The 19,494-nt window shown below is 43.9% G+C and overlaps 1 long non-coding RNA gene across 3 annotated transcripts in view; it reads left to right on the top strand.

The window, feature by feature from the left end:
* The window catches only part of LOC309845360, a 138,875-nt gene that overhangs the window by 31,772 nt on the left and 87,609 nt on the right, over positions 1 to 19,494 (top strand). For all 3 annotated transcript variants that reach the window (XR_014301238.1, XR_014301239.1, XR_014301240.1), the window contains one exon: positions 5,189 to 5,390. This is a non-coding gene — a long non-coding RNA (uncharacterized lncRNA). The remainder of the gene's footprint in view (positions 1 to 5,188; positions 5,391 to 19,494) is intronic.

Genomic DNA, 19,494 nt, shown 5'->3' with positions numbered 1-19,494 from the left:
ATTTGGACACTGAGAAACTCCATCAGTAAGGTAAGGGTGCTGCCAGAACTGGAAGTTTCTTCCAAGTAAACTGTGTTAAAGGCAGAGGAAGTCTAGTGAAAGCAGGTGAAGAGAGAAGAGCGTGACCGAGATGAAGTCCATGTAGAGAGAATAACCCTGGCTTCTGGTTTTCAGTTTCATTCTAATTCTGACTCAGCACGTGTCTCATTTATTTCCTGTCTTTGCTTCCCATTCTTCATAGGATAGCCTGTTGCCTCTTTACAATAAAATTCTCTGTGCCTAAGCTAATTTGAGTGGGTTACTCTTTTGTGCACCCATACGTAACCCTTCTAAAATAATGCTGAATTTTCCAGTGAAACTATTCATTCTCAGGAGACCATCAGGCTGCAGGGAGTGTCATTAGCTTACCAGTGTAAGGGCTAAATCACCTTTCACCATGAAGACATGAACGGCTTCGGTGTATTAGCAAGAACTCTGGGAGACAATTTGGCAATTGTGGCTTGACCATTTGCTGGATGATATTCTACCTCTTGATATGCCAAGGATTGGCCAAAGACCTAAGCAGTCATGAATAAGCCATGGTAGCCATGGATATTTTGACAAAAATCTGATACAAGTAACCACAGTGATTATATATATATATATATATATATATATTTTTTTTTACCCTTAATTTTCTGTTCTTCATTGTGAGTAACAAAATCTCACAGCTGAAGAGAAGTCATTGCTATTCTTTCAGATGTCTGATGAAATCTGAAGATCTCTTTATACTAACTGCAGGATTTAATCAGCAGTGGGTAATGCGAGTGTGTGTACTATAATGAATTTCAAGTATTGCAACCTGCAGAGGTTGTCAGTGACTGAATTTCTAGGCTATGCAACTTGTAATTGAAAATCTTTACATTTTAGTTCCACCTGTCATTTTTCTAATTCTATTCGAAGAATGTCTATTATAATAATACTTTTTCTCTATCAAAAGTTATGCTTTAGTAGAAATGTATATCATTAGAAATTATTAATTCCAACTTGTTGGTAATTTGGAAATCTTGATATTTTGGGGGGTCATTAAAACGGTAGAAAAGACTTTCATCTTGATAAATAAAATTTTGGTAAATATGAGGTAGCAATTATAAATATTGTTTTAAAGTTGATTTCCTTTAAGATGCTGGGAATCTTCTTCAGGCATCCATGCAGCAGGCAGTATCAGAGGACTGCACCAACAGGGGATGGAGACCGAGGGATCCTCTTTGCACTTTTGTCTTCAAGAAGCGTTGCCCTCCTGCTGCTACTCATCTGTCCATTTGTGGGAATCCTATTCTCCAAATACAGAGGCTAACGGCAGCATAATGAAGCTTTGCATACCTTGCTCTTGCTAGATTTCTTTGAGCATAGACATTTTACAAGGAACAACCAAACTGCACCACAAAATGATATTGATATTATGGGATTGCATCAATAGCATTGGCTGTTTCATTTCCATTCACTTATCAGACATATTTACTTCTCAGATATTTCCTTAACCGGAATTGACTGTACTATAATTGCCTATTTCTTTGGTCCATTGGCTGTTAACCTTGAAGTGACTGGGGTAGAGCTGGCGAGGCCTTCCCTGTCAGGCCTGACCTCTCACTATGCTGGAGAGAGCGCTACCATGACAACGGCGACAGATGTCAGCTAAGCAATGTGCACCCTAGAAAGACTCCTGTATTGAGAAAATCGATCTTGTAATGGTGCCACGGAGCACATTCGCTGAACTGCCAAGTGTTCTAGGCTTAATCATTTATTTCATCTAGCAGAGAGAAGAAAACATAAAAGAAATGAAATGAATTTGACCTCTGTCTTTTGAGTGACTTTAGTGCTACACTGAATTCTAGCAAGTGCCTCTTATGAATTTTAAAAAATTACATTAGGAATAACATTTTGAAGTGAAATGACTCTTGTAATGCCAACCCTCCAGAAACATGTTATTTCAAATGTCAGACACATAATAGTCATTTGCTACTTTCTGTGTATGTCCAGGGGTTAGCTCTGTCTTGGGTATGTTTCAGGCAAATTATTATAAAGGAACCGGGAATGAAGCAGACCAGAGCCTGCTGCTTTGGCTTTCTCTCTTTTTCTTAGCATGAGGGGACTTCCTTTGTGCTGATGATCACGGGGCTTATTGAGTAGCATAAACAATGTTTCGTATTGACAGCTTCGCGCCCCTTCTCAATTTTACAGTCTTCCCATAGCATGCTCGTGTCTCTGTCTCCAGAGTGGAGTTTGTCTCTGTGACAGTTAATCCTGGGACAGCCTTCCATCGTCTTGATAGGCTTGTCATTCAAGCCTTGACACCTCTCATTCATTTGAGTCTGGCCTGCTGGATATGCAAATGATTGGAGGACTGAAAACCATAATCCCTCAGGCGTGATGGCCAGTATGTCAATGTCACTATTTTTGGAACGACCATTCAGTCAGTAGTCGGGGAGCGGAGGAGGGCTAAGCCAGGGGACACAGAATGCACTTATGACCTTTCTTTGGCCCAGGTTAGAACTACATTTTTTGAAAAGCAAATCCTCAAACTAAGACAAACCCCCAAAGCTTAAGGATTGTAGACAAATCTCTCTGATAACCTTGCCCATATAAATAAATATCATTGAGAGTGATTATAGTGAAAAGGATCTCTTAAGATTTTCAATGCGATATGTCTGTCTCTTGTGCTGTGGGATATTTTATTGCATTTTTGCCCTCAAGTGGAGCTGACGGGAGCCAAGCTTGTAATTTAAATCAATAAGAACCCTTTACCATGGCCATAAAATACTTGGCTAAACCTTTGAAGTGGCCACAGTTGAATGCACAGTGAACACAGTATAAATGTTCCTTAAGATGTATTGTATGAGACCACTACTAAAACAGCATTCAAAGGAACCGGCCTTAAGCATCTTTTGTGACTGATGGGAGAGGGTCCTGGCTGCTTTTGATCATTTACATGCACTGTTCGCCTTGCCACTCGAAGTGGCTCTAAACAAGCCCTCTTAATCGGCACATCACCCAAACCACAGGCTTCTGCTTTCTCTTCAGACCTTTTCACCATCTCTTTGGCGGGGTTTCTGGGATCCGGGTTTCCTTCGAAACCAATAATCCACATCTGATAGGCTGTTGTGTTGACTGCCCCTGTTCATTTGCTCTGTAGCCAGGGAAAAGAGAACAAAGGCGGGTTGTTCATCCCCGTCAGGAGAGCAGGGAGCGCGGCGCAGGGGCTCTGTAAAGCCAGCAGGGCAGTGGGCTCTGCAGGAAACCGAAGGCCCAGGCTGCTGCTTACCTGTTTTGTTCCTTTTGCAGTTTTTGGAGCACAGATTTTCAGCAGACTGTCAGACCTGAAGATACGGTGTTTGCTTCCCTCTGTTCCTCTCTCTGTCTCACACCTGTTCTTGCCTCTGCCTTTCTCGGCTCCTTCTTGCTGCCTTTGCCTCTCCTATGGATGGACAGATGGGTGGGTGGGTAGATGATGCTTCCTCTCTCTTGTCCTCTGCGTCTCTGTCTCCGTTTGCCTCTCACTCTGTCTCTCTCCTTCTCTCTCTCTCAGATTCTAAAATCCTCTCTGATTCTGTAATAAGAGTAGACAGTAATCATCTGAGTTTGGAATTTGGCCTCGATACCTTTGGGTCATACCCGCTCTCCTGGTTGGTAGTGTTGCAGGTACTATGCTGAAGGTACAGGCTCAAACCTGGGTTGACCGTCTCTTCTTTCCAGAGTTGTTAGTTGGCCACGTTTCTTGGCCACTGCCTCACAGGAGTCATTTATTTTTGATGAAAAGCCGAAGATAGGGACTAGAATCACAGCCACTTTCCACTTCGATAAAATATAGCCTTTCCCACAGTTCCCCCAGTCTTAAAATGGGACCTCTGCATATTCCAGTGGTGAAGGAGATGGATACACACTCCGTGTGGCCTTTCTCCTTGTGGTAGGCACTTTCTGAAGGGCCCTTCTGGGTCACATGTCGTGTGTGTTTGACGTATGTGGTCTGGTCACACATGTTGTTTGGCCTCTGCAAACCCAACACGATTATGTGGCCTATGACATTTCAGCTGATGTTTACCGATTTTTTTTTTTTTTTTTTTTTGGTTGTATGTGACAGCAGAGTAGGCAGGGCCTTGAAAACGTATTTCATCACATTGTTGAAGTCGATATGTATAAATGGCACTTAAAAATGTGTGCAGTGGTAAAGCTATCAGGGCTGAAATCTGGCTTTAAAAACATACCAATGAGATGTAGTGTTTGAAACTGGTCTTGAGTCCTGATTTGAACAAATTAACTAAAAAAGTTTTTTTGTTGAGACAAATGGGGACTTTTGACTCTGGACTGGTTATTAGATCTTTTAAAAAATACTGCAGGGGGAAAAAGTAATACTTGGAAAGAAACATACAGAATAGATACATTTGCACCATAGATTACAATGATTCAAATTGGGTGATGAGCTGAGGAAGGGCTTATGGCACTATTCTCTCTATTTTTCTGTGTGTTTTAAAATATCCTGTACTACAAACCTAGAAGGAATCAGGATGCCCCTTCGGGATTGCATGATCACCACATTTACACCTACTGTTGAACAGAATTTTATCTCTTATAATGTTTTCCTGGTCTTTAACTGTTTTCCTGTCAGCCTTTTACTTCACACGGACAAATCATGTTTCTGTTAGGGGGCTATTTGAATGAGACGGTATCTGCTTGCCATCTTTGTGGCCTGAGCGTTAATGTTTGACATGGGAATATTTGCCTTCCTGCTCTCCCAATTTGGACTATGAGCTGTTTGAAAGCAGGCCTATTTCAGGGACACCTGGGTGGCTCAGTTGGTTAAACTTCCAACTCTTGGTCAAGAGGTTGAGCCCTGCATTGTGTTCCATACTCAGCCGGGGGCCTGCTTGAGGTTCTGCTTCTCTCTCTGCCCCTCCCCACACGGTATGTGTGTGCTCACTCTCTCTCTCCCAAAAAGAAAAGAAAAAAAAAAAAAGAAGAAGAAGAAGAAGAAGAAAAAGAAAGCAAGCCTGTTTCTTACCTTTCTGGGCTTCCTACCTCAAACCTTGCAGTGTAAGGCCCAGAACAGGCTGTACTGTGCTGTGGTAACACATAAACTGTGAAATCTAAGCAACTGAATGCAACAAAAGTCCATTTCCTGTTGTGTATCAGGCATCCCTGTTTTGTCTTACAGCTGTGCTCTCAGGAGCAGGTGGCCTTCCAGGAGACTCCAGCAGGGCAAAAGAGACAGACATGGAGGCAGCTGGCTGGCTTGGACTGCTTCGTCCTTGGAAAGACCCACAGAATTTTCCCCACACTCCATAGGCTGGAACTAGTCACATGGCCCCACAACTGCAAGGGAGACTGGGATACAGAGTGGAGCATGTGGATATTTGGTGAGCTCGAATCCCCTCTGTCACACAGAGCTAAATGATATCTGGTGAAGCTGCTTCTCACCCCACATGCATATGCCTCCTGAATTTCAACATGAGAGAATGCCAGGGAAGGATGCTTTGTGTTATTTGTATAGAATGAGAAAATGACAACCAGACTGTTTACTCCTCCTCCTCCTCCTTCTCCCCCCCTCCCATGAACTGGATTCTTTTCTATGCAGCTGGAGCCCTCTCTCCACTTAATGGCAGGACCCCAGTGGTCTGAGTGACCACTGTTCAAGTGTTTGGCTCTGTGGCTATGACAGTTGGAATTGGAGGCACAAGGAATGATCTCGTGTCAGTGCCCAAAGGTGTTATAGCTCTGCCCTGTCTCGGGACCAGCTCTGGCTGCCACAAGCTGAGGGTGCTCACAGAATGGTGTGGGGCACTGACTGGGGCCTACACAGTTAATATAGTAACAACAGAAAAATAACAGTGGTATATGAGACCATTGCAATTATACGTTATCATGAGAAGTTTTATCTAAGGAATGGACACCACTAAGCAGAGGAAATGTCGACTCTCACATTGCTCTGTATGTGCTCATGCTACTGTCTTCACTCAGATTTAGTGATTGAAAGGTGCCTGTAAATATTTGCTTATAGGTAAACAGTCTAAATGAATGGGTGCTAGAGACCTCTCTACCAGCCCTGTTCTGCCTCCCTCCTCCCCTCTTCCTCCATGACTTTTTGTTCCAAGCTCAATACTGTGAAAATGCCATTTCTTATCCATTGTGCAGAATGCGCCCGTTAAACTGAATGAGAAAACCAATCTCCAATTACCACACCAGCCATCGTTTTGGATGTAAATTTCATTCACTTAATTCTTTCCCAGCACGTACATACCAAGAAGTTTGTGTGCCAAGGCTGAGGCCAAAGAGTTAGAGGTTGTGACCTAGCTGAGTAGCCGTCTGCTTGGATCCTGTGGATGCATCCCTCAGCGTAGTTGGAGTAGGGAAGAATCCAATGGCAAAGGTTCACCTGGGGTGACAATGGAAAAAGGGATCTCAGGGCCAGCTTGGGCCACAATGAGGCAGGGCTACCACTTGGGGCAGGAGACAGGAGCTGTTCAGAGCCAAGGCACCCAGGTCAGGGAATCCCTATTTCTCGGGGGCGGTGGGGGGATTGGTCACAAGATCTGTCTTTCGTTACATCTCTGCTTCTCTCTGGGCCTTTGCTCCATTCTCTCCCTCTGTGGACTGGCTTCTGCTACCACTTGGCACTTGTCTCCATCTATGGGACATTGCTGTGGCTTTGGCTTGACATGGCCCTCCCTGAGGCTCATGGCACCCTTTCAACTTCTGGTCACTCTTGTGGAATTCCTTAGCTCAAACTCCTGACTAAAACATTCTGACTTATCCAGTTCTCTTTCTCTCCACTATGTTTTAGATTCCATACCAGGGGACATTGGGAAGCTTTTAGTTTGGGGAACATGCCTGATTTAGTCAGCCATGATGGATTGGGGGGGTGGGGGCCTGTTGTGTTGTACAGTGCTGGACACATGGATGACAAGAGCTGTGGGTAGGGCAGGTTCCTCAGAAGAGGCTGTGTTATTGCATCCCTATTGGGGCTAAGAGGTGAAGGGACTCAGCCAGACAGATACCTTATGGATGCTGATATGAGTCTCCTAGAAACAATGGTCAGTCATTCAGGGCATTAAGAGGAGGGTGATTTGACTATTTGTCTCTTTAAATGACCCCTGTGACTTTGTCCTGGAGAGTGAGCTGGAGGGACACAGACAGAAGGGGAGGGGTGTTGAGTTCCTTAAACTCCCTTGGGTCATTTCCTCCTCAGGGTCTTTGCACCCACTCCTTATGTGCCCTTTGTTGGAACATTCTAGCTCCACCTAATTATCGTTCCATCTCAGCTCCAATGTTACTTCCTCAGAAAGCCTTCTCTGACACCCTTCCACACACAGAATAGGTTAAGACTCCTAGTTCACGGGTGCCTGGGTGGCTCAGTGGCTTAAGCCGCTGCCTTCGGCTCAGGTCATGATCTCAGGGTCCTGGGATCGAGTCCCGCATCGGGCTCTCTGCTCGGCAGGGAGCCTGCTTCCTCCTCTCTCTCTCTGCCTGCCTCTCTGCCTACTTGTGATCTCTCTCTGTCAAGTAAATAAATAAATAAAATCTTAAAAAAAAAAAAAAAAAAAAAGACTCCTAGTTCACAATTAGTTATTTAATGTCTGTTCTTCCATTAGAATGCAAGTCATTTGAGTTCAAGGATTATGTTAACCACATTAAAAGAATCCCCTATCCCAATATGTTGCCTGTTAGATAGTGGGACCTTAACAGATATTTTTTGAATGAAGTATGCTGGCTTTTCTCATACTATCTTGTTCAATCCTCCTTACTGTTATTTATTTATTTATTTGACAGAGAGAGATCACAGTAGGAGAGAGGAAGGGAAGAGATCACAGAGAGAGAGGAAGGGAAGCAGGCCCCCTGCTGAGCAGAGAGCCCGATGTGGGACTCGATCCCAGGACCCTGAGATCATGACCTGAGCCGAAGGCAGCGGCTTAACCCACTGAGCCACCCAGGCGCCCTCCTCCTTACTGTTTTACAACCACATTTTTACGGATGTACAAACCAAGGCTTAGAGAACATGAGGCAAGAAAGCAGCAGACCCAGGATTTGAAGCTAAGACTGTTTAACACCAAAGCTTTCATTCTTCATATCACAGCAGGAATAAGGTGAGGTTTTTTTTATTCAAGCCACCTAATTCAGATTAGGTCAGAACACTATGAATTCATTTTGGTCCCTTGCTCCATCCTACTGAGATCAATTTAATTCACTTAGTATTTATGGAGAGCCATGAACTCAATTCACTATGTTAAGTGGGAGGGCAAGAAGGGACAAGCTGGGCTTCAAGGGAATGCTTGTAGTAAGCTGGACATAGAGGGCTTCAGGAGGAGGAGGAGCTTGATGCCTCCCAGAGGAGCAGGCTGGCTAAAGGCTCAGGGCATCGAGTCATTAGGAATGGCTTTTGGGGTTGGCAAGGTCCTGCTGTCTCCAATCCCTGCTGAGATGGGTAAAATGTTGAGGTTGGCTGCTTCATGGAAAGCACTTGGCTTTGGAGTCCCCCTCTACTACTTTCTAGCCAAGTAACAGTGGACAAGGTACTTACAGTGTCCAAATTTGCAGGGTTGTGGTGAAGATTTTATGAAAAAATGCAGATAAAGCACCAGGCTCATTATCTAGCATTTGGTATTGCTGGGTATATGTGAACTTCTGTTTCCACTGAGCCACTGGGCAAGCATTCTGTCTGCTCCTCTGGATAGACCAACCTGGGAGGGGGGCACAGAGAAGCATTTCATAGTGGGGGATTGAGAGAGTCGGTGACCAAGAATATCAGAAACAGTGAAAAGAGGACACCCCCACTTTCCCTTTTTATTGTTGTGATGACATTTATATAACATGAATTAACCATTTTGAAATATACAACTCTGTGGCATTTAGTACATTCACAGTGTTGTGCAACAATAACTTGTATCAAGTTCCAAAGAATTTTCATCACCCCAAGAAAAACCCTGTACCTGATCAGCAGTCACTTCCCCATTCCTTCCACCTCTCAGCCGTTGGCAACCATCGATTTGAGTTCTGTCTCTATGGATTTACCTATTCTGGATATTTCATACAAATACAACCATATGATATATGTGACCTTTTGGGGGTTCATCCATGTTGTTGCATGTGTCAGAATTTCCTTCCTTTTTTATGACTGAGTAATATTCCTTTGTATGTACATATCACCTTTTTTTCCTCCCTTCATCTGTGGATGGATATTTGGGTTGTTTCTGCCTCTTGCTACTGAGAATAATGCTGCTGTGAACATTGACGGAAAAGTGTTTGAATACCTGTTTTCAGTCCTTTGAAGCTTATAGACCTAGGAGTAGAATTGCTGAATCATAAAGCAATTATCTGCTTAATTTTTGGAGAAGCCACCAAACTGTTTTCCATGGTGGCTGCACTGTTTCGTGTTTCCACCAGCAGTGCACAAAGAGTTCAGAATTCTCTACAGCCACCACTTACTGTCTGGTGTCTTGGATCATAGCCATCCTAGTGGGGGAGATGTGGTCTCCATTTGTGTTTCCTCACACCTTTATTTTCTCAATGTGGAGGAGGTGTTGGGTCTTCCAGGCTTCTCTGACTTCTCAGACCATCTCTCAGGGCTAATAGGTAAAGAGGCTGCCACAGGGAAAGAGGTCCACTAAGACACTTCAAGTTGAATTTTAAATCAGGACAAACTGCGGAAGGCCGTTTGGCAACACTCCTCCCTACAAATGCACATATACTTCGACCCAGAGTTCCAAGTCCAGGAATCGGTTTTATGGATATGCTCCCACGTGAACAAAATGATAAATATATAAGTTTATTCATTGCAGCATTATTTATAACAGCAGCAGATGGGAAACAAACTCAGTGCTCCTCACTGGGAGACTGGTTAAATTAAATTTTGGGACAGGCCTACCATGGGATACTGTACAGTTGTAAAAAAGATGGAGGCACCTCTTTGTGTGTTGATACAGAAGGAATTCCAAGCCAGATTATCGAGTGAAAAACAGAGCAAGATGTAGAACAGAGTTTTAGTAGGTTGCCCATCATATAAAAATGGGAGAAAAAAAATGGAAGAAAAAAATTGTGTGTGTATATATGTGTGTGTCTATGTGTGTGTGTATTTTCTTGCATATTCATGAAATACCTCTGGCAGAGGAATTTGGTGATGCGGGACAAGAGCGGGAAGGACAATATTTACACTCTACTTTTTTGTGCCTTTGAAATTTTAAACTGTCCAAATATATTTTTGTTCAAAAAATAAATGAATGAAATTAAAATTAAGAGTATCCATAACCCCTAAGTATCTCACTGATTTAGGCTCTGTTATTTCTCATTTTTTAAAAAAAGATTTTATTTATTTATTTGACAGAGAGAGATCACAAGTAGGCAGAGAGGCAGGCAGAGAGAGAGGAGGAAGCAGGCTCCCCGCTGAGCAGAGAGCCTGATGCGGGACCCGATCCCAGGACCCTGAGATCATGACCTGAGCCGAAGGCAGCGGCTTAACCCACTGAGCCACCCAGGCGCCCTCTGTTGTTTCTCATTTTATGGTTAGTTTGATAGGCCATGGACTCTAATGTAAGATTTTTTGTTTTTATGCAAACCAAGGCCAAGGATAGGATTGTAGGAGAAGTAATTCAAACTCCCACCCTCCCCTCTCCCACTGCAGGCCTGGCTGTAGCCTCCGCTTGCTGACTTGACCACAATTTGAGCTTGAGTCAGCAGCCCGAGGGCAACCCAGGTAACCTCCTGCAGCATGCCTTCCCTTAGTCCTTCCCTCAGGGGAGCCCCTAGAGGACTCAGACCACAACTAAAGGACCAAAGGAGCAGAGGAGCAGATGTGGGTGGCCCTAGGTGCTGGACGGAGATTGTGTCCTAAGTACATCTTCCAACCAGAGACCTGGAGCTCAGTGCCACTCCCCTACCATGCAGCCCAGAGGGCTCAGAGCAGACCAGAATGCCCCAACCATGGCTGAACTCTGGCACTTTCTTGCTGAGTGACCCTGGGCAGATCATCGCAAGTTTCTGAACCTCTGTCTTCACATCTCTAAATGGGGCTAATCAATGCAAGATTGTTGTGTGTCGAGGAGGAAAACTGTTAAGAGGGCTTTTAAGATGCAAGCTCTTTGAAATGCATGGAAGAACATGAAGGGTTATCTTGCAAGTCACTGAAAGTCCGCATCTCCCGTGTGCTGAGGTGTCTGAGAGCTGAGGAGACAACAGATGAGAGTAACACATTTTCCACCCTTCAAGGGTTTTGAGGGCTCATCGGCTAGTGAGGGAGGCGGATGTGAGACGATTTATTGCAGCCATGTGTTCAGCGTAGAACAGAATGGAATCTATTGTGTAAGGGGGCAGAGAGGAGGGCATCCATCCTGCTGGGGACGTCAGCAAAGGTTCCAGGCACCAGACTATATTAGGGTTGAATCTGGAAAGGGAAATAGGAGGTTGCCAGGCACACACAACCTTCCAGGTGGAGGCAACCGTCTGTGAAAAGGCAAGAGGGGAGAAAGAATAGAGTGTCTTTGGGCACTTCCACGCAACTGTCTGCTGCACATACAGGGGGGTGTGCAGGAGGAGGGGAGCGGCGGAGGGATGAGCATCCTCCTCTCCGAGGCCTTTTTACCATAGGTCACAGCCAGATGGCGCAGTAAGAAAAAAGGAAAGTAGGTCAATGTGGACAGCAAAGAAACATTTTATAGATCTCCTGAGTGAGCCATAAGATCCAGAAGACACTGAGGCACCCGATTTTTCACTCCAGGCACCAGAGGAGTCTGGCTCCCAGTTGTGACGTCAGCCCGGACACTGTGTCTTCCTGGCTGAGATGTCCATCCTTCCTCCCAACAGCAGGGAGACCCAGAGACAAGCCGTCCTCACCAGCAGTTCCTTGTCCCACAGCATGCATGAGCCCAGAAAGCTGCTGTGTCCCAGGATGAAGTCACTCAATAGAACAGGGGGCTTGCTCATTGATGAGAGCGGCCTTGGAGAAGTCTTCTGCTCAGGGTAACTCCCAAGATCAAATGTGAGGCACATGCTTTATGCTGTGCCAGTGGCCTTTCCAAACCCCAGACTCGATCATGCTCCTCTCCCAATTTAAAAACTGCCTCAGGTCTGATCCGACTGCGGAGTCCAGCTTGAACTGCTTGGCCTGATGCCCTGGGGTTATTCACAACAGGCCCCTCACCTTCCCTGTAGCCTCAGTAGACCTCACTCTTCCCTGCACCCCTCTGCTCTCTCCTGTTTGTTGTGTGAGGAAAGCATACTCATCACAGAGGGGGCTAAAACTCACTCTTGGTAAAGCCTGCCCCCAGAGCGGAGGCCAGGGGGAGTCGCCTCCTCTTGTGGAGTCTCAGCAGTTGGCACTTTCCTCTCTAAGAGATCTTTCTAGATAGTTCGTTTTGTGCTGGTTTCTTAAGAAGTCTGTGTTTCCTTGAGGATAGGGGTTGTGTGTGACTCATCTCTGTCGGGCTCCATCTGTAGGTCTGGCCCATAGTAGGTGCTCCATAAATGCTTGAAGAACAGATGCTTGGGGGCAGCTGGGAGGGAGGTGTGCTTTCTGGCAAAGATGTAGGGAATGTTTTCTGAAAAGAGTGAGGGGTCAGGAATGGCGAGTGGGACTCTCTTCTTCCTTTTCTCCTGCTTTAAGAAAAATTCTCTCCCTCTTGCACTGCTGACCTCACACCCATTTTTTAATACATCCTTAATTCTCCAGGAATACCTACTGTGCTGGGCTTTAGGGATTTCAGACATAACACCCCCAGACGAGGACAGCTATTGTGGTTGATATATCTGCGATCTCTAATGCAGATTTCTACTTTACCATTCTTCACTGAGTGTGTTAGAAAATATTAGTCACAATGAAAAGGAGAGGTAGGAGAAACATAATTCAGTGTTCTGACACAAGGTTGTTTTCTGTGGTCCACAGGCTAATTTTTTTTTTTCAATTAGAATTAAAAACTGATGATACTTTCACTTTTTCCCTTAGGAAAATATTTATGGATCTAGCTGTCTTACTTTGAGGGCAATTCTCCGATGATTCTGCCTAAATGTTTCTCCTTTAATTTTCATCCCAAGGCCAAGCTTTAATGCTTGAAATGATTAGTTCACCCTGCAACTAATTTAGAACTTGAGTTCACACAGACACAGTTTTCATGTATATTCTCATAAGATTTGAAATAACCCTTTATCTCCAATGCTTCAGAGTTGTACTTACAAATATGCAGAATTTCATCCAAGGTCATCACCAGTTTATAAACCAAGGGCTCAACAAATCAAGACCTCCTGAATCATCAGGCCCTATCTACTATTTTAAAAGACTTTAATGTTTATGATGCATGAATAGGTATTATACACTTACTACAAATTTAAAATTTTAGTCAGTTGGTCTTATTAAGAGCCATTTATAGAAAATTCAGTTCACCCGGGTATCTGTGTAGGATGATGTGGGCAAAGACTCTGTAAACTAGTGAGAACTACACACATTTTGGGTATCATATTAATACCTGCATGTCATTGCACCTGCCAGATGGCATTTTAAAAAGGTCTGTCATTTCTGTTACAAATAAATATTTATTATTTTCCATATTAAGAAAAATGAAACCAGAGAAAGTATTTTTACTTTACTTTTCTTTCTTTCTTTCTTTTTTTTTTTTTAAGTCAACACAAATTTATTCTATCACAGTTATGGGTCCAAATTGGTCATATGGGGCTAAAGTGAAAGGTGCTGGAGGAGCTGATGTTTCTGGAGGCTTCCAGGGACAATCTGCTTCCATGGTTGTTCCAGCTTCTAGAGGTTCTCCTCATTCCATTGCCGACATGATAGCCTCATGATACCACTTGCTCTCCCTTGCGTCCTGCATGGCCTTATTCTCTCCTGTAGTCAAAACCCTCTGCCTCCTTCTTTTTCTTTTTTCCATTTTATTTTATTTTATTTCTTTTCAGTGTTCCAGAATTCATTGTTTGTGCACCATACCCAGTGCTCCATGCAATACGTGTCCTCCATAATACCCACCACCAGGCTCACTCAACCCTGTATCCCTCTCCCCTCCAAATCCCTCAGTTTGTTTCTCAGAGTCCACAGTCTCTCTCAGTTATTTTTACTTTTCATTTCTTCCTTCCTTCCTGTCTTATCTTATCTACATGAGAGGGCAGGCAGGAGCACACAGGCGACGGCAGGGGTAGAGAGGGAGGGAGGGAGAGAATCTCAAGCAGACTCTGCACTGAGTGTGGAGCCCAGCATGGGGTTCAGTCTCATGACCCTGAGATCATGACTTGAGCTGGAATCAAGAGTCAGACACTTAACTGACTGAGCCACCCAGGTGCCCTTCATATCTTCCTACATCCTCAAGAGAAACTAAGTCTTGCTTCCCAGGTTCTTGCATTTTCAAGACAGGTAATAACCTTGCCATCCAAGGTGACAGAGCCCTTCCACTGGAGATGAGAAGTGACTTAGACATAAAACCCAACACTATGCCTCCCCACAATGTGCTTCCTGATGATCTTCCTTCCAACAGAGCTTCTCTTGAAGGCTCTGGATTTTTGGGCATGGCTTCAGGATGCTATCCTATGTGGCTGGCCTCAGAGGGCCCTCTGAAAACTCAGAGAAACTTCATCTATCAGGGGATTAATTTCTTATCTTGAAATTATTCTTAAGAGATGGTATTTAAACAGTCACTCTCTTGACCCTAGAATTCTCTTCTCAGACTAATAAGTCAATTACACAGATGGCTACATTCTCCCCACAGCAGCCACAGGGATCATAATCTGGTAACCCACCTCCTCATTGCATTTCTAATACCATGCTCCTCACCAAAGCCTACAAGGTCCTTCAGGGTCCTATGCTGCTCCTCTAAAGCCCTAGCTGATGCCTCTGCCTCTGCTCGTCACCCATCCTGCTCTATGTCCACTCTTTTCTTGTCTTTACCACACCATCTTCATTTTCTTCCCGGATCTTTATGTTTGGCAATTACTTCTTTATTTGTCTATTTTCTAACCCCTCCAGACTGTGAACCCCATGGGAGCCACTATATTTGGTGGTCTCTTTGTTATTCAGCTTAATTTTCAACCTGACTGACACGCCATTGAATAAATAGTTGTGGAACCATCAGAGGCTCACCATATTACCCTGTGCTCTTGTACCACAAGGGCACGCCATCACTGGGTGTAGTCAGCATCAGGAATCATTCACTAAACACCTGCCGGTACTGGAAAAAACACACCATGCACTGTCCTATGCTGGTTGGGTGTCCTCATCTTTTCCCATCCAAAAGTCGCTTGTGGCTTGCAATGTCTCATTGCATCACTGACAGATTTTGCTCTGTCTTGCAAAACAGACCAAACTTGAAAGAATGTCACAAACACAAACCTTGCAGCATGTGTGAAGATTCTAGGTCACTCTGTTATAAAAGTTCTTGTGCAAGACAGAAATGCCATCTCACAGCTTGTGGCAACCTGTGACCCACATCATAGTGGAGAGGAGTCCTTCCCATTTAATAGTGCTAGAGTGACTTTCACAGTTAATGTCTGTGACACTTCATACCTGAACTTTTAATGTTAGACAAGTTTTTCCTGAAACTCTTGCTCCATGATGATGGGTGGTTTTGTTCGTTTAGTGGAATCTTTGGGGAGTATGCTAGCTGGGAGTCATGATTTCCCTAAGGAATTGTCAATTATGGATTTAATTATGGAAAAAAGTCTTCCCTTTCTCAATGAACTTTTCTTCTTAAGTCCAGTATATTTTTAAACCTCCGGTATTTTTGAAGAAAGACATTTAGTAGTCAATCAGTTAATCTCTTACCTCCTCTCAGAGGTAGCATTTAAAAAAAAAAAGATTTTGTTTATTCATTTGACAGAGAGAGAGAGATCACAAGTAGGCAGAGAGGCAGGCAGAGAGAGAGGAAGGGAAGCAGGCTCTCCACTGAGCAGAGAGCCCGATGTGGAGCTCGATCCCAGGACCCCGAGATCATGACCTGAGCCAAAGGCAGAGGCTTAACCCACTGAGCCACCCAGGTGCCCCTCAGAGGTAGCATTTAAGAAGGATTTGGGCTTGTTTTAAGGCTATTCCCGCTGAAAACAGCCTCTGAGATGGGGATCTGTGTGCTGAAAGTTGATTGGAAAGTGCTTTGGAGATAATTCTTGGGAGGGATGAAGGGAAGATAAGGGCACAGAAGGAGAAGTTGAGCTGCAATAAAGCTAGGATCTAGAGGTGGAATGGCCCCTTGGAGCGGTCTTGTATTGAGGCAAGGGGGCTAGGCTTTTATATTGCTCCTTCCTCCCATTCACCTGTCATGAGATGTGGCTAGAAGGGAAAGTAACCTCTGGGGGCACCAGGCTGTCTCGGTCATTAAGCATCTGCCTTTGACTCAGGTCATGATCCCAGGGCCCGGGGATTGAGTCTTGCATCGGGCTCTCTGCTCAGCGAGAAGTCTGCTTCTCCCTCTCCCACTTTCCCTCCTTGTATTCCCTCCCTCACTGTCTCTTTTTCTCTGTCAAATAAATAAAATCTTTTAAAAAGAAAGTAACCACTGGTGAGGCAGCTCCCTTAGCCAAGGGCAAGGCCTAGAGAGAGCCTCAGATGTGAGCCAGAAGTAGCTCAGACTCCTTACAACCAGGCAGATGAGTGTCATGGTCCTAAAGAAGGCTCTAGGTGGCCCTGTCTGGCACCCACTACATGGTTTCTGCATCAGATTAGCACCTGAATAACGCTGCCCTCAGGGAGACACTGCTTTGTCCAGCTTGTTCCCTGTGGTCTCTCCCGCACTTAGAACAATGCCTAGCACATAGCAGAAGCTCAGTAGGTATTTGCTGAATAAATGAATGAAAGAAAGAACATGCAGGATTATGCAAGGGATATACAAATTATGATACCTTTAATAACCTTTGTCAAAATTGAGAAAACTTATTTGACTTTAAACTTCTAAGTAGAAGCTGAAATCTTTCTCGATGTATTGAAACTATACATGCATCATAAGCTCTACCATTTCCCATGTTTGAACAGATTGTGGCAAATGTTTTGAGTCCACTTGAGTAGTCAGGCAAGTGGCAGGTGAGTTTCTTGTGAGACAGGAATAAGTCAATGCATTGGGGAAAAGAACGCTAAGCTCACAGTAAGAACATATGGTGTGATGAGGTTTGATAATAGGAGAGACTATTTTAAGTTGGGGCCTCCCTGGAAAATCCAGGAGACATCTTTGCCAAACTCACAGGCTGAGGGTTCTGAGTTATAGGTGATGACTACATCTGTGAGAGAGTAGGAATTAATCACCAAACCTGGTTCCTGACCAGCCAATGGGCTGTTGCCATGGCAAAGGCCACCTTTGTGCCATGCATTATCATCATTTGTAGCAGGTGCAGCAGCTTTGGAGCCTACATGCTGATAGCACTTAACAATCTACAAAACATGTTCACATTTGCAATCTCATTTGATTTTCAAATATAAGAAGAGAGTAAAAGTACTTTTCTTATAGTATTACAACAATAACAGAGACATAAAGTCATTAGCAGAATATTAACAATTTGAGTCTGACAGTATGTGGGATTTATCCCAAGAACGTAAACTTCTTTAATTATTTGAAATCTAATCATTGTAATGTAGTACTCTATAGAATATGGGAGGAAATCATGTGATCATCTCAATAAATAAGAAAAACGCATCCAAAAAAGACAAGCATTCTCAGTAAACTAGGATTAGGAGAAAACTGCTTCACCCTGACATCAATGAAAGGCCTACAGATAACATCATAATTAGTGGTGAAACATTAAATCCCTTCCCATAAGAATGGGAATAAGGCAAGGATGTTCATTCTCAGCACTTCATTTCAACATTGTACTGGAGGTCTTTGCCAGTGCACTAAGGCAGGAAAAAAAAAAAAAAGCATACAGATTGGAAAGGAAAAAAGAAAACTGTTTTGAAGATGTATTTGTAGATAACCTGACTACCTGCATATTACCACCATGGCAGAGATCATGAAACTGAGGCTTAGGGAGGAGGAGTGACTCATGTGAGGCAGTACAGCAGGACAGTGAAGCTGGCACTCAAACCTAGATCTTCTGACTTCAAACATTGGAATGGAAAGGGGACTATTTCATTTGATTAAAAAAACACAAAGTCAAATTTCAGTTGTGCTTCTTACAAGAGCTCCAGTAGCATTGGAAATTTTCCAGAGAAAATCCTAAAAAGGAAGAAAAGGGGCTGGAGAAAGGTTATTGAGGATGGACTGACTGGCCAGGTTCTTTGTCCTGAATACATTAAAATGTGGAAAACATGCAGTTAGAGTGAACATGGATCCATTCACCAGATCCTGAAATAAATAGAGGGTAACCCTTAAGTCAAACGCAGGGCAATCCTCAACATTTGATCCAGATAAGGAAAGGGTTGATGAAAAGAGCTTATTCAGTCAGATTAGGTGAGGACTGATGAAAAGTAACTTTAATATGAAACTCAAGTGGTGACATAGGATCATAAAAGTTTAAAAGAGAAAAAGATGTCAAGAGAATTGGAACTGGGGTGACCATAGCATTCATCATCATAATTGTCGGAGACTGCCTCCGGCCGGGAAAGTCCCCACTATTACAAGATGGCGCTTGGCTCACTGCCAGCAAAATTCGCCGCAAGTAAACAACGAACAAGCCCGCCTAAAGGAGGACATAGTCATTGGCTGTTTCAAATTTAATCAGCATAGTAACAGGACTCTCATTGGCTCTCCCCATTGCTTGGCCCCTTATTGGTGACCCTGCCGCATATAAGCTAAGTAAGTTGACGAAATAAACGGATGAAGCATTAACACCATACCAGGCTGATTGTCGTTCTTGCGGGCCAAGGGCGACAATAATTGTGACCCTTATGAGTGAAAGTAGGTGCTCTTAGTAATCACCTTGAGTCAACATAAACAAACCAGGACTGGGCTGGGCAAATTGGACATTTGGTCCCCAGCCGATAATAGGCATAAAGGAAACAGGTGTATTATCATACCAGAGGGTGTCAAAAGCATGTGAAGTTTTATGGGTTTTGCTCAGTCCCTGGCATAATCTTCCAGGCCAAGCAACCCATAGGATTTAGGACTTGGAACCCCTATTAAGGAAGATCAAAACTTTGTTGATCTTTGAGGTTTTCCCTGGTATTGCTGTTAATTATAACAAACAAGAACAATAGATATTGTGTATTGAGTACTTACTACAGGCTAGACACTCTGAGAAGAGCTTTATGAGAACAATTTCATCCAACAACACTAGGAAAAGGCCATTATTATCTCCATTTTACAAGTGATGAAAGAGCCACTCAGAGAAACTGAGTCACTTCCCCAGGGTCACTCAACTGGGAAGCATTGAAACAGAGATTTGAACCCAGACTTAACCATGATGTTAACCAATCCGTACAACTTCCCTTTTGGGGTGCAGGCCATTTCAGGAACCCAGGTGTGTGGCATAGAATGACTGTATGGTTAGACAAGCAACAATAGGGGACCTTGTCAACACTGCAGCCTTTTGGGTTTATCCTGACCCCACCCTGCAAGGCACAGA

The sequence above is a fragment of the Mustela nivalis genome, assembly GCF_964662115.1.
Source record: "Mustela nivalis genome assembly, chromosome: 12".
Taxonomy (NCBI): domain Eukaryota; kingdom Metazoa; phylum Chordata; class Mammalia; order Carnivora; family Mustelidae; genus Mustela; species Mustela nivalis.
The sequence above is the reverse complement of the archived record's forward strand: the minus strand, read 5'-3'. Positions and strand labels throughout refer to the sequence as shown.